This window comes from Solanum pennellii, chromosome 10, assembly GCF_001406875.1.
Source record: "Solanum pennellii chromosome 10, SPENNV200".
Lineage (NCBI taxonomy): Eukaryota > Viridiplantae > Streptophyta > Magnoliopsida > Solanales > Solanaceae > Solanum > Solanum pennellii.
This window is the reverse complement of record NC_028646.1, coordinates 47,943,331-47,955,398: the sequence shown is the minus strand read 5'-3', so window position 1 is coordinate 47,955,398 and position 12,068 is coordinate 47,943,331. Positions and strand designations below refer to the sequence as shown.

Sequence of the window (12,068 nt, the reverse complement as noted above, 5' to 3'; positions counted from 1 at the left end):
CATGAATACCAAAATAAATATTAATAAAAAAATTATTTTAAATCATTTTAAGATAATAAATTAATAGTCAAGAGATAATTTTGTAATTCAACTTTTGACTTAGATTCTTCTCAATTTTAATATAATTAATTTCTGGACACGTGTCTCATCCTAATATATTAATATAGACTTCCTAAAATGAAGTATGTAATACTCTATTTAGCAATTGAACAGTCATTTAGTTGAAAAAAATAGATTCAAATGCAACATATATTTGTAATGTAATATTATTCATCTGTCATGTAACAAAATGAGATACATGCTTGGGAGTTATTCTATTTCTTCACGAAGATTGCAACTTTAGGTATGATACTAATAATGTTTTAAAAATAAATATACATACTAAATAAGAATTGAGAGGCCACAAAGCATACAAAAATGACACTAAATGAAACCAATAAAGTTGGATTCAAAATCAGACTCATGAAATATATACTCCATACTTACGAATTTGGTTCAACAGCTACTCCCAGAGTGATACTTTTTAGAGCAAACTAAAAATATAAAGTGTGTGAAATAAATAAAATAAAAAATATTATCTATACACTTTATTTCATAAACACAAGCCAAATTTAAGTAGTGAACAAAAATTGAACTTGTTCAAAGGAAAAAAAATTAGTATTACCTTATGCTAGGGTAAACTCAACAAATAACAGGGCGATAATAATAGCTTTTTCTGTAGTCTAACATAATAGGAGTAAGAATAAAATGATAAAGAAATTTGACAGGGTGGTAACTTTATAAATTGCAATGAATATAAAAAGAGTAGATTATATAACTGATTGAAGTTTAAAAGATAAAAGACATAAATGTTGTAATAGGAAAAGTTTGATAAATTAGTTAAATGATCAGGACAAAGTGGTTATTTTAAATATGATTAGGGATGTTTTTTGTAATTCAACTTTCAACTATGGAATTTCCTACTTTTAGTATAATATGATATGATAGTCTGATGCATAAACAATATAAATTGTAAGCCATTTAGAAAAGTAAGTAATTTAAGAACTGACCATAAGCTGGAAAGTCATTTATGGTCCATAAAATAGCAATATGCATCTTGAAGCACTTTCCAGTTGATGCATCAAATGTCTACACCATCACTCCATAACTCTTTTAGCTCATCCATCAAAGAACGCAAATAAACATCAATATCTTTTCCTGGTGCTTGAGGACAACAAATAAGCAATGACATTATCATAAATTGATCCTTAAAACATTTCCAAGGAGGAAGATTAAAAGGAACGAGAATGACAGGCCACATGCTATACGATGTGTTCATGCTACCGAATGGATTAAAACCATCCCTTGCAAGAAGAAGTCTAATATTACGAGGTTCTTTTGAAAACCATTGATGAGTTTTGTCAAAATCTTTCCATGCTTCTAAATCAGCGGGATATCTTAACACATTTTCCTCATCAAGATGTTTTTCTTTATGCCACCTCATGTCCACACTTGTTTCTCTAGACATGAACAATCTTTGAAGCCCAGGTTTTAATGGAAAATACTGCATAACTTTATGGGGAATCTTCTTATTCCTTCCATTATCAATTTTCCACCTGGAAGTACCACAATGTGGACACTCCTGCCTATCTTTATGTTCAGCCTAGTACAATACACAATCCTTTTTGCAAGCATAGATCGAAATATATCCTAATCCTAAACGTTGCGACATGTTTTTAGCATCATAATATAACTTAGGAAGTGTCTCATTAGTAGGCAATGCCTATTTTAGTAAATCCAAAAACATTTCAAAATGATTTATTACTCCATTGATTGTACACTTTCAAGTGTAGTAACTTCATAACAAACGAAAGCTTTGAGAATTTCTTATATCCGGGGTATAATTCATGTCTTGATTCTTCCAACAATTTGTCAAACTTCTTAGCTTCTTTATCACTCATATTACCACAAACATTATTACCCGTTGTCTCCTCTGAAAAATCGACATATGATCTACCACTAGCCTCTTCTAACATAGTGTGAATTCCATCATGGTTATCATGTTCTTCATTTTCATCTTCACTATAAATTGATTCATTGCTATCTCTCATTTGTGATTGTTCCCCCTGGTATATCCATTACACGGAACTTCTTATAATTCCTTGGATCAATAGGTGGTCATACAACTTCTTGTGTTTGAAAAAATAAATTCAAACAATCTTTACATGGGCATCGAACTTTGGAATTATCAAAGTGGGATTGAACAAGTTTCATGAAAGATTGGGCACCCTCAACATATCTTTTAGAGAATTTTGGTTCATGCATCCAACCTTTATCCATGATCAACTGCACCAAACATAACAATTACCCATTAAATATTGCAAAAGAAGAACATGCAAGATTCTTTCAAATAAAATAACGATTACAATAAATATTACAGCACTGCTGGAATACTAGAGAAAAGTAGCTTTTATGGATTTCAAACAAAAACATACACAGTATAATCCCACAAGTGTGGTCTACAAAAGGTGGTGCTTCATAGTCTTACCCCTATCTTGTGAAGGTAGATAGGTTATTTCAGGCAAACCCTCAGCTCAAGTAAAGAATGCTAAAATAAAACATGAAAAATAAACACAATGATAAAGAAGCCATGTGAAACACAAAAAAAAATACCAATAGCAACAATAAGCAATGAGATGTCCTAAGCAAAGTTAGTCACTGGTCCAGATCTGTAAGGTTGTAGAAATATGGATTAGAGTTGTGTGAATTCCTTTACGTCGATCGTTGAAGAAGATTTTTAAAGAAATACACCTAGGCTGTTCTGATTCTGATGTCTAGCTTGACTGTGAAAAGTTCGAGCATATGATCGTCCACTTATGAATGTCCTAAAATGGGTGGGATTTTTTTTATTAACAATATTAGTCTTTGATTTTTTACAGGTTGGCTACAGCCCTTGATCATTAGGCCTTACCACACCATCTGCAATTCTTGTTGAAGCCTCACTAGGGTACAGTTTAAGAAATTTTCTCCATTCTCCCAGCTATGCAACATTTGAGAACATACCTGTTACATTCTTTATCCTCTTTTGACATTCTTTTTCTCACATGAGTATTCTCCTTACACATCCATGACTCATAGACTAAACTGCTAGAGGATGTTTACGTGTTCCAACCAACAAACAGAAATGTGGATCCCTTGGATATTGGAAATGCCAATGACACAAGTGGAGTATAGGTAAAGAGGTGCGTACACAACTTTACCCCCAACAAGGTAGAGATGCTATTTCGAGTAGACCCTCGGCTCAAGTAAAAAATATCAAAATCAAGCATAAAAAGAAATACATAAATAGCGATGAAGCCATGCCAAAAAAAAAAAAAAAAGGAAAAGAAGACCAGTAGCAATAACAAACAAAACAGTTATGGAAGCAAAGGTAATAACCGGTCAGTCCGCAGTAGCTAATTATCTTTTTTTTTTTGGTGAATCAATAATTTGTACTTAAGAGGATGCAAGGTTAGTGGTTACAAGAGAAAAAAAGAAGCTGGTTCAAACAAAACATGAAGCAAACATAAGCTTAAGCCTGTGAGCCAAATGAATTTCCTGAATACTCTACTAATTGTATTTGACAAAAAGAGGGGTTTTTCTCTCAGCGCACGATAAGCAAACTTCTGTTGACTTATACTACCATTTTTTAACTAAAGTACTACTCCGTCCAAGTGTATCTGGAACTAGATTACAAGTCCTTCCTTAACATATTAGGCATATTTGTCATGGTTTTCTACTTCTTAAAGTTGTCTTTTATGTACTTTGTTGGACAAGCCCTCATTTATTCTTCCTTTAGATGGATTATTTGAACCCAAAGGTGAATCCAAAAGATAAAACTCTTCTAAATTACTGATATGAGTTGCCCGAAATCAATGGAAAAACTCCATTCAATAATGAGTACAAGAACACAAAGGTAACCAAATTAATTAGATAAATACTAATGAATCCACACATAAATCAAACTTCAATTCAATCTTTTGACAAATCTGTTCATAAGTCAGAATGTAGTATTTTGATGCTAAGAAACAAACAGAGATCCAGGAAAAGTCCAACAATGTATGAGGAGAGAACAAGATTGGAGTAAAATAGGATACTTACTAGGCTCAGATGCATTTGATGGAGACAACATGAAGGCTAGAGAGTTCTGACGGCGACAGCGTGAGGGAGGAAGAACAAACGATGCAGCTGCAAAAGCTATTTTATGAATGCCGAAGACCATCTCAAATGCACCTCTGTATTTGATGAGTAAAATAAAGAATGTTCTCTCCAACCCCTCTCCATATTACTCTTTATACTCCATTTATAGAGAGGTGACTACTATTCACTCCCTATTTTACTCTTTAATATTTTATTATTACTTTCATTACTTTTCAATTAACATATTATTTTACATATAACTTCATTAATTAAATATCTAATATTCGTGATTCTTTTTATATGTAATAAACTATTTTAAAAAAATTTATTATCTAATATATACTACTTTATTCAATTATATACTTTTAACAATTTTCACCAATAATAAAATTTTATTTTATTATTAAGTTTCCTTATAAAGAATACACAAAATTAAAATGGTAAGATGAAAAAATTGATTGAAATACAAATAACAATACAATACATAACATAATAATTTAAATACAAAATTAAATACAATACATAACATAATAACTAATTCACGATGAAACAAAAATCATGTCAAAAATATGTAGAACATGCATTCGGACTTATGCAATTATTGCATGACCGTCACGTTTTTGGAGAAAGGAGTGCTACATGATATAATGACGACACAACGTGATAATTGAGGTCGTGATCTTAATGCATCAATTCAAGATGTCGTAGAGGCTCCAAATGCAACGACAGAAATGGTGGTAGATGAAAATCTCCGATTTGAACAATTTTTAGCTAGACATAATAAAATTAAGGACAAAAATGCTCATTTTGAACTCCGTAATGCGTTAATAGTCCATTTATGGGAGCAACATAATAATTTCAAAAATTGGGTGTTTATGTAGTGTTTATGTAATCGTACTTTACTAATTTTGAATTTGTTCATTAATTTATATATTATATAATATTTTCGTGTAATATATGATATTTAAAAATTAGAATAAAATATAATTTAAATTAAATAAAAAAATTGAAAAAATAAAATTTTTAGCACATGAGAATTATATAAAATAATCATTTGGAAAAAGAAATAAATGATTTATATGAAATAAGAAAATAAGAATGAAATAGAAATAATAATATAATCTTAAGAAAAGAGAGAAAAATTATTTTTTAGAGAGTAAAATAGAGAATTGAGTTGAAATTGGTTGTCTGAAAAAATAAAGAACCTATATATGGAGAGTAAAATAGAGTGCAACATTGGATATTCCTAAGGCTATTGACCACATTGATTAATAAGGAAAAGAGAAACCCTTTTTTCATTAACTGAGAGAAATTACAAATAATTTAAAAAAGTTAAAGGCATCAAAATTTGGAAAAAAAGTTTTGAACTATTGATTAGGCTAACTTACTCTTATGTGGAAAAGAATTGTTAATTACTTTTTTAAAAATTTATTGTTTCATGATATTGATATTAAAAAATTAAGATATTTGTATTTCTATTTCCTCTATTTTGTTATCTATAAATAAAATTTACTTATTACATCATATTTTCATTATTAGCCAAATTTGATATAATACGTAAAAATTGTTTAATTAGGCGTCATTTGCCAGTTAAAGAAATATGAGACTCGAACGCACAAAATGTTACTCTTCTTCAATTCTTTTGTCATTAGGTCATATGTAGATGTTTTAATGATATTCAATATAATATATATTTGTTCCAAATATGTATTGAGACTTATGTATATTGGTTTTAAGCCTTAAAATTTTGAAAAATCAACCATGTGTGCTGATGATGTGAGTTTGAGCATTGCAAGTCCATGAAAGATATCACCGAATTTGAAACAACTCAAAGAATCATCCAGATACCAAATTGAAGAATTGGTGACTGTAACAGAAACTTTCGTGATGGTCTCCTCAAGAAAAAAATATAAAAAAATAAGAAAAAGTTGTAAGTCAATATTATCATGAATAAAAGAGTCACCCAATCTGAAGGAAATTGAAGGAAATTTTTTCTAATTCTAACATATTTGCAATTTTTGAAGAGTTGATCACCAAGAAGGTCATTTAACTTCCAACGTCAAAGTGAACAGATAAATCCAACAAGACCACTTATCATAACTATTGCAAATTTAACTATGGTTGTCACGCCCCGAGCTACCCCCGAGACGCGGACACGGAACTTAGAACCACAAGTGATTCAAAGCTAATCGTGCTGCCATGATCATGAGATACTAAAGATAATAAACTGATGCGGAAGCTAAATCATAACTTATAATGAAAAGATGGGGAATACCCATATGCTAAAACTGATATATATATGAAAACTAATGAGTTTACGGAAAAGGGCCTAAAATACCCTCGAAGTATTGAAAATGGTACAAAATTACCCTTCATCCACCTATTGGCTCCAAAATGCCCTTCTCATCCACCTATTGGCTCCAAAATACCCTTGTCATCCACCTTTGGATTCAAAATTGACCACTTATTTAACGGTTTTAAAATTAAATTGTTTAAATATTTTTTAAAATACTTGGCGCTCAACTATTTGGTTATAATTTAATTTATTAATATAATTTTTAATCCAACCCACTACCCACTCATTACTAACTAAACTCCACCCAATTAATACACCAATTATAATATCAAAATCGCCATAAACACAACTAAAATACGATAAAATTATAGATTCCTGAAATGACATCCAAAATTATTCAAGTCCGAATCGAAGCTCCAATTAAATTTAGGTTGAGCCGCTTATTTAGGAGGATACTTTTAATAGGATTCTCTTCCAAGTTTGAATTCGAAATTTATGATTAAAGGTAAAGAAATAGTACATCCCGAATTAATTCATGCACCTTCTTTTAATATAATTTTATAAATATTTACGATTTGTTTAAAAACCTTAAAAAAAAGTTATCTATGAAGTAACATCACATAATTGAGATGAAAGAATAATCAAGATGAACATATTCATACTTTTATGTTTATCGGTAATTTTTATTTAGACACTTGAATGTATGATAATTTACTTCTATAGATATTTTCACCTCAAATTTTTAAAAACACTCATTGGCAGTAGCTTTCCTGTTGTTGCATTAGTAATGTGACGGGTTTATTAATTTTCTGGGGTTTAATTAGTAATAAGTGGGTAGTGGATTGATTTATAAATTATACTAATAAGTTAAGTTATAACAAATAGCTGAGTGCCTCGTATTTAAAAAAATATATAAATAGTTTAAATTTAAAACCGTTAAATAAGTGATCAATTTTGAACCCAAAGGTGGATGACAAGGGTAATTTGGAGCCAATAGGTGGGTGGAAAGGGTATTTTGGAGCGAATAGGTGGATGAAGGGTAATTTTGTACCATTTTCAATACTTTAAGGGTATTTTAGGCCCTTTTCTGATGAGTTTAATACAATGAAATATTAACTTAATACTAAGCTGAATCTAACTATGTCTTAAATAAGCTTCTAAACTGGACTAGAAATACTGGGGACAAGCCCCCAGCTAAATCTAGCAAAAACTGAAACTAAATGACTAAAGACTGAAATGACACTTATGATTGTTGTCCTCGGAGAATGAGGACTCACCACTAAATCTGCTGAGCTGGAGATCGAAAATTGATCTATGCATTATCTAGATGCTAAAAACCTGAACCTACATCACGAGAAGATGTAGTGCACATATGCGTTAGTATTTGAAAGGTACTGAAAATGTAAGATAGAGTAAAACTGAAATAAAACATAAGTGAACAAGCATAAAAGCAAGTATAATCATCTGACATGATAAACTAAATTCTGAGCTAACTGGATGCAATGACCAATTTATAACATGTTGAAACTGAATACTAATATACTGATAAATGGTCAATGCAGAGAGTCTGACTTATCTATGGGAGCTACTAGTAACCGATAATAAAATCACATGAGCTAAAAGTGGAGTACAATGTATACGCCTCATCGAGAGGACCCAATATACCCTGCCAAAGGTATAAGGCATGCTGGTGTGATCACTAAAATGATTGCCGACAGAGGGGACTTACAACCTACTTGGTTAGTAGTTCTGGGACTATTTGGGTACACGCTAAACCCTAGTCCAACTCGGTATTATGCTACTTCCATGGATTCTATAAATTTACTGATTAAGTCTGAATTTCTGTGAATACTGGATAGCTCGAAACTGAACATGAAAATTGAGAATGCAATAATTAATATGGTAATTATGCATTTATAACTGAGGCATGTATATTTGAAGTGTCTAAAATATCTGACCTAGCATGTGTAAAATAAGAACTAAAGAACTACAAAGCTAGGGTTCTGAAGTTCATGCGATAATCTGAATAATAACATGATAATCTAATTTGGAACATATATTTGATAAATTCATGAAGTTCTAGCAAAGTTATAAAAACCCTAGGTTTAATATTGATAAGATAATCAAGAATCTGAGTGAAAACCTGGATGGGTGAAAGAAACCCACTAGTGAAATCCAACATACCTGATGATGAGATCCACGGAAAAATACTTAGGTTTCAGGGATGGAACTGCTGGAACCTGTGGCGTTCTTGAACTAGGGTTCTTGAGTTTTTTCTCCTCTCTTGCTTCTAATTTTCTAAGTTTTGATTTAATGATTTGACTTAGATGTGTTTTTAATTATGTTTCTAGGCTTAAACTGACTAAAATATGATGATTTAGGGTTAAAACAACGTAACTTAGGGTTTAAACGAAGTGGGAAAGGTCCAAAAGACCCCTGGGAAAGTTGTTGTCGGACCAAACAACGGCCAAAACTGTCGTCTGACCGGCGTCCCGTCGTTGGGTCCGTCGACTAGGCCTGTTCGACAGGCCTTTCCTAAAATGGGCATAACTTTTTACTCGGAGGTCTGATTTTAGCAAGGTTGGTGGCTATGGAAAACTAATTCAATTATCTATATGTGGATAGGTCGTGAGACACCTAATTTTATTTTTTCTAAAATTTATGACCATTTGAAGTTGCCCCAACTGCATTTCCCCTTAACTGTCTGTAAATTTTCCACCTACGGACAGTGTGGGTCATCCGTAGCTCTTGTTAGAGAGTGGGTGAATGGGGGTATTGATCGACGGTCACGGACTACGGACCGTCATCTGACCTACAGACCGTCGGTCCATTCGTCGATCAAGACTTAGCAAATTTTTATCGGCAAAATTTTTGGGATTTTCTGATCCCATCGACGGTTGTGAGAGACGGACCGTCGATGCCACCGATGGTTGCACCTGCAGATTCTTCTGAAAAAACTTATTTTTGGTCTATTTTGGCTACGGGGTGTTACATTATCTTCCCCTTGGGAACATTCGTCCTCGAATGAAGACTAAAGTAGCTGAAATAGAGGGAGAGAGCTGCAAACCCCACTACTGAACACTGAGAACTGAGTATCTCACTGATTGAGTTCTGAGTACATGCAAATACGCTGAAAATGCAAGTATAAACTAGGGGAACATGATTCTAAGACTGAATTTATGCATGAATGACTGGAAAATTGAAGAGGAACTATTATCTCAAAATGGAGTGGAATCGGAAGGAAAGAGGTGAGGATACTTGGCTTTCATGGCTTCTTTTGCTTCCCAAGTAGCTCCCTCTACGGACTGACTTCTCCATAAAATTTTGACTGAAGCAATTTCTTTGTTTCTCAACCTTCTGACCTGACGGTCAAGAATCTCAACTGCTACATCCTCATAAGAAAGACTATATTTCACCAGCACACTCTCATATGGCACTATAGAGACTGGATCACCCACACACTTCTTCAAGAGTGAGATGTGGAAGACCGGATGCACTGCTGCTAATTCTGCTGACAACTCTAACTCATATGCCACCTTGTCAACCCTTTTCATGATCTTTAAAGGCCTACATATCCAAGACTGAGCTTCCTTTTCTTTCTAAATCTCATCACCCCTTTCATAGGTGAGACTTTCAGAATAACCCAATCATCAACTTGGAACTCTAGTTCCCTTCTCCTTACATCTGCATAAGATTTCTGATGACTTTGGGCTCTCTTAAGTCTATCTCTAATGAGTTGCATTTTCTCCATAGCACAAAGGACTGAATCTGGCCTTATCAAAGATGCTTCACCTACTTTAAACCAACCAACAGGAGATCTATATCTATGCCCATATAAAGCCTCATAAGGGGCCATCTGAATGCTGGAATGGTAGCTATTATTGTAGTCAAACTCAATAAGAGGAAAATGATCATCGCAACTAACTTTGAAATCGATCACACAAACTCTCAACATATCCTATAAGGTCTTAATGGTACGCTCTGCCTGCCCATCCATCTGTGGATGAAATGTTGTACTAAGGTTAACTTGAGTACCAAGACCTTTTTGAAATGCCTTCCAAAAATGAGAGGTAAATTGAGGACCTCTATCTGAGATGATAGACAAAGGAACCCCATGCAACCTCACAATTTAATTGATGTAAATCTTGACATAGTCCTCTACCGAATCTGTAGTCTGGACCCTAATAAGCGATAAGACTTAGTCATCCTATCAACTATCACCCAAATGGAGTCATGCTGTCTGCGAATACGCGGTAACCCTGTGATGAAATCCATATTGATCACATCCCACTTCCAAGTAGGAATATCGATCTTTGGGTCATACCTCCTGGTTTCTGATGTTCTACCTTGACTTGTTGGCAATTGTGGCACTTACTCACAAAATCTTCTATATCCCTCTTTATGCGATTCCACCAATAGACTTCTCGCAGATCGCGGTACATCTTAGTGGCACCTGGATGAATAGAATACCTAGAGTTATAGGCTTCTGCAAGAATATGCTGTCTCAACTCGCCCACATCAGGAACACACAATCTACCCTGGTAGAGAAGTACACCATCTTTCCCTTGGGAGAAAACCTCCACTCTCTCATTATGGACGACACCCTTAAGTTCAAGCAAGATTGGGTCACTGTCTTGCTTTTCCTTAACTTCCACTACCAAAGACGATTCTGGCCCATTCTGAATTGTTACACCGTTGTCTGATATGCTCATAAGACGAACCTCCAAGCGAGCAAGCCTATGAATATCTTTCACTAGCTCCTTCCTTTTTTTCTCAACATGGGCTATACTACCCATAGATAATCTACTAAGAGCATTGGCTACTACATTCGCCTTACCAAGATGATAACGGACATTTATATCATAATCCTTAAGGAACTCAAGCCATCGCCTCTGGCGAAGATTCAACTCTTTCTGGTCAACACATACTTAAGGCTCTTATGGTCGGTGAACACATCTACATGGACACCATACAAGTAGTGTCTCCATATATTGAGTGTAAACACCACTGCTGCAAGCTCGAGGTCATGAGTTGGATAGTTCTTCTCATGCGCCTTAAGCTGCCTAGAGGCAAAAGCTATCACCTTACCTCGCTGCATCAACACACAACCTAGGCCAACTCTGGATGCATCACAATAGATCACATAACCATCTGAACCCTCTGGTAGAGTCAAGACAGGAGTTTTAGTTAATCTAGTTTTCAATTCTGCGAAGCTTTTCTCACAATCATCTGATAATTGGAACTTGACCATTTACTGAGTCAACCTAGTCAATGGTGAGGCTATGGATGAAAATCTTCTACAAACCTTTTGTAATAACCTTCTAGACCTAAGAAACTTCTAATAGTTGTAAAAGAGGTAGGTCTTGGCCACTGTTTCACTGCTTCTATATTATGCGAATTCACTCGGATCCCTTCGCTAGATACAATGTGACCAAGAAAAGCAACGGATTGCAGCCAGAACTCTCATTTACTAAACTTAGCGAATAACTTGCGATCCATGAGAGTCTGCAGAACAACTCTCAAATAACTTGCATGTTCTTCCTCACTTCTAGAGTAAATGATGATATCATCAATAAAGATGATAAGGAACAAGTCCATTACTGTTTGAAAACTC

At 33.8% G+C, this 12,068-nt stretch overlaps 1 long non-coding RNA gene across 1 annotated transcript; it reads right to left on the bottom strand.

Annotated features, from left to right (window-relative positions):
- Positions 1–2,113: 2,113 nt before the first annotated feature.
- Positions 2,114–4,284, bottom strand: LOC107001997. Its single transcript, XR_001454490.2, has 2 exons — positions 4,120–4,284; positions 2,114–2,325 (listed from the first exon to the last, which is right to left on the bottom strand). It is a non-coding gene; the product is annotated as an uncharacterized LOC107001997 (long non-coding RNA).
- Between the last annotated feature and the right edge of the window lie 7,784 nt (positions 4,285–12,068).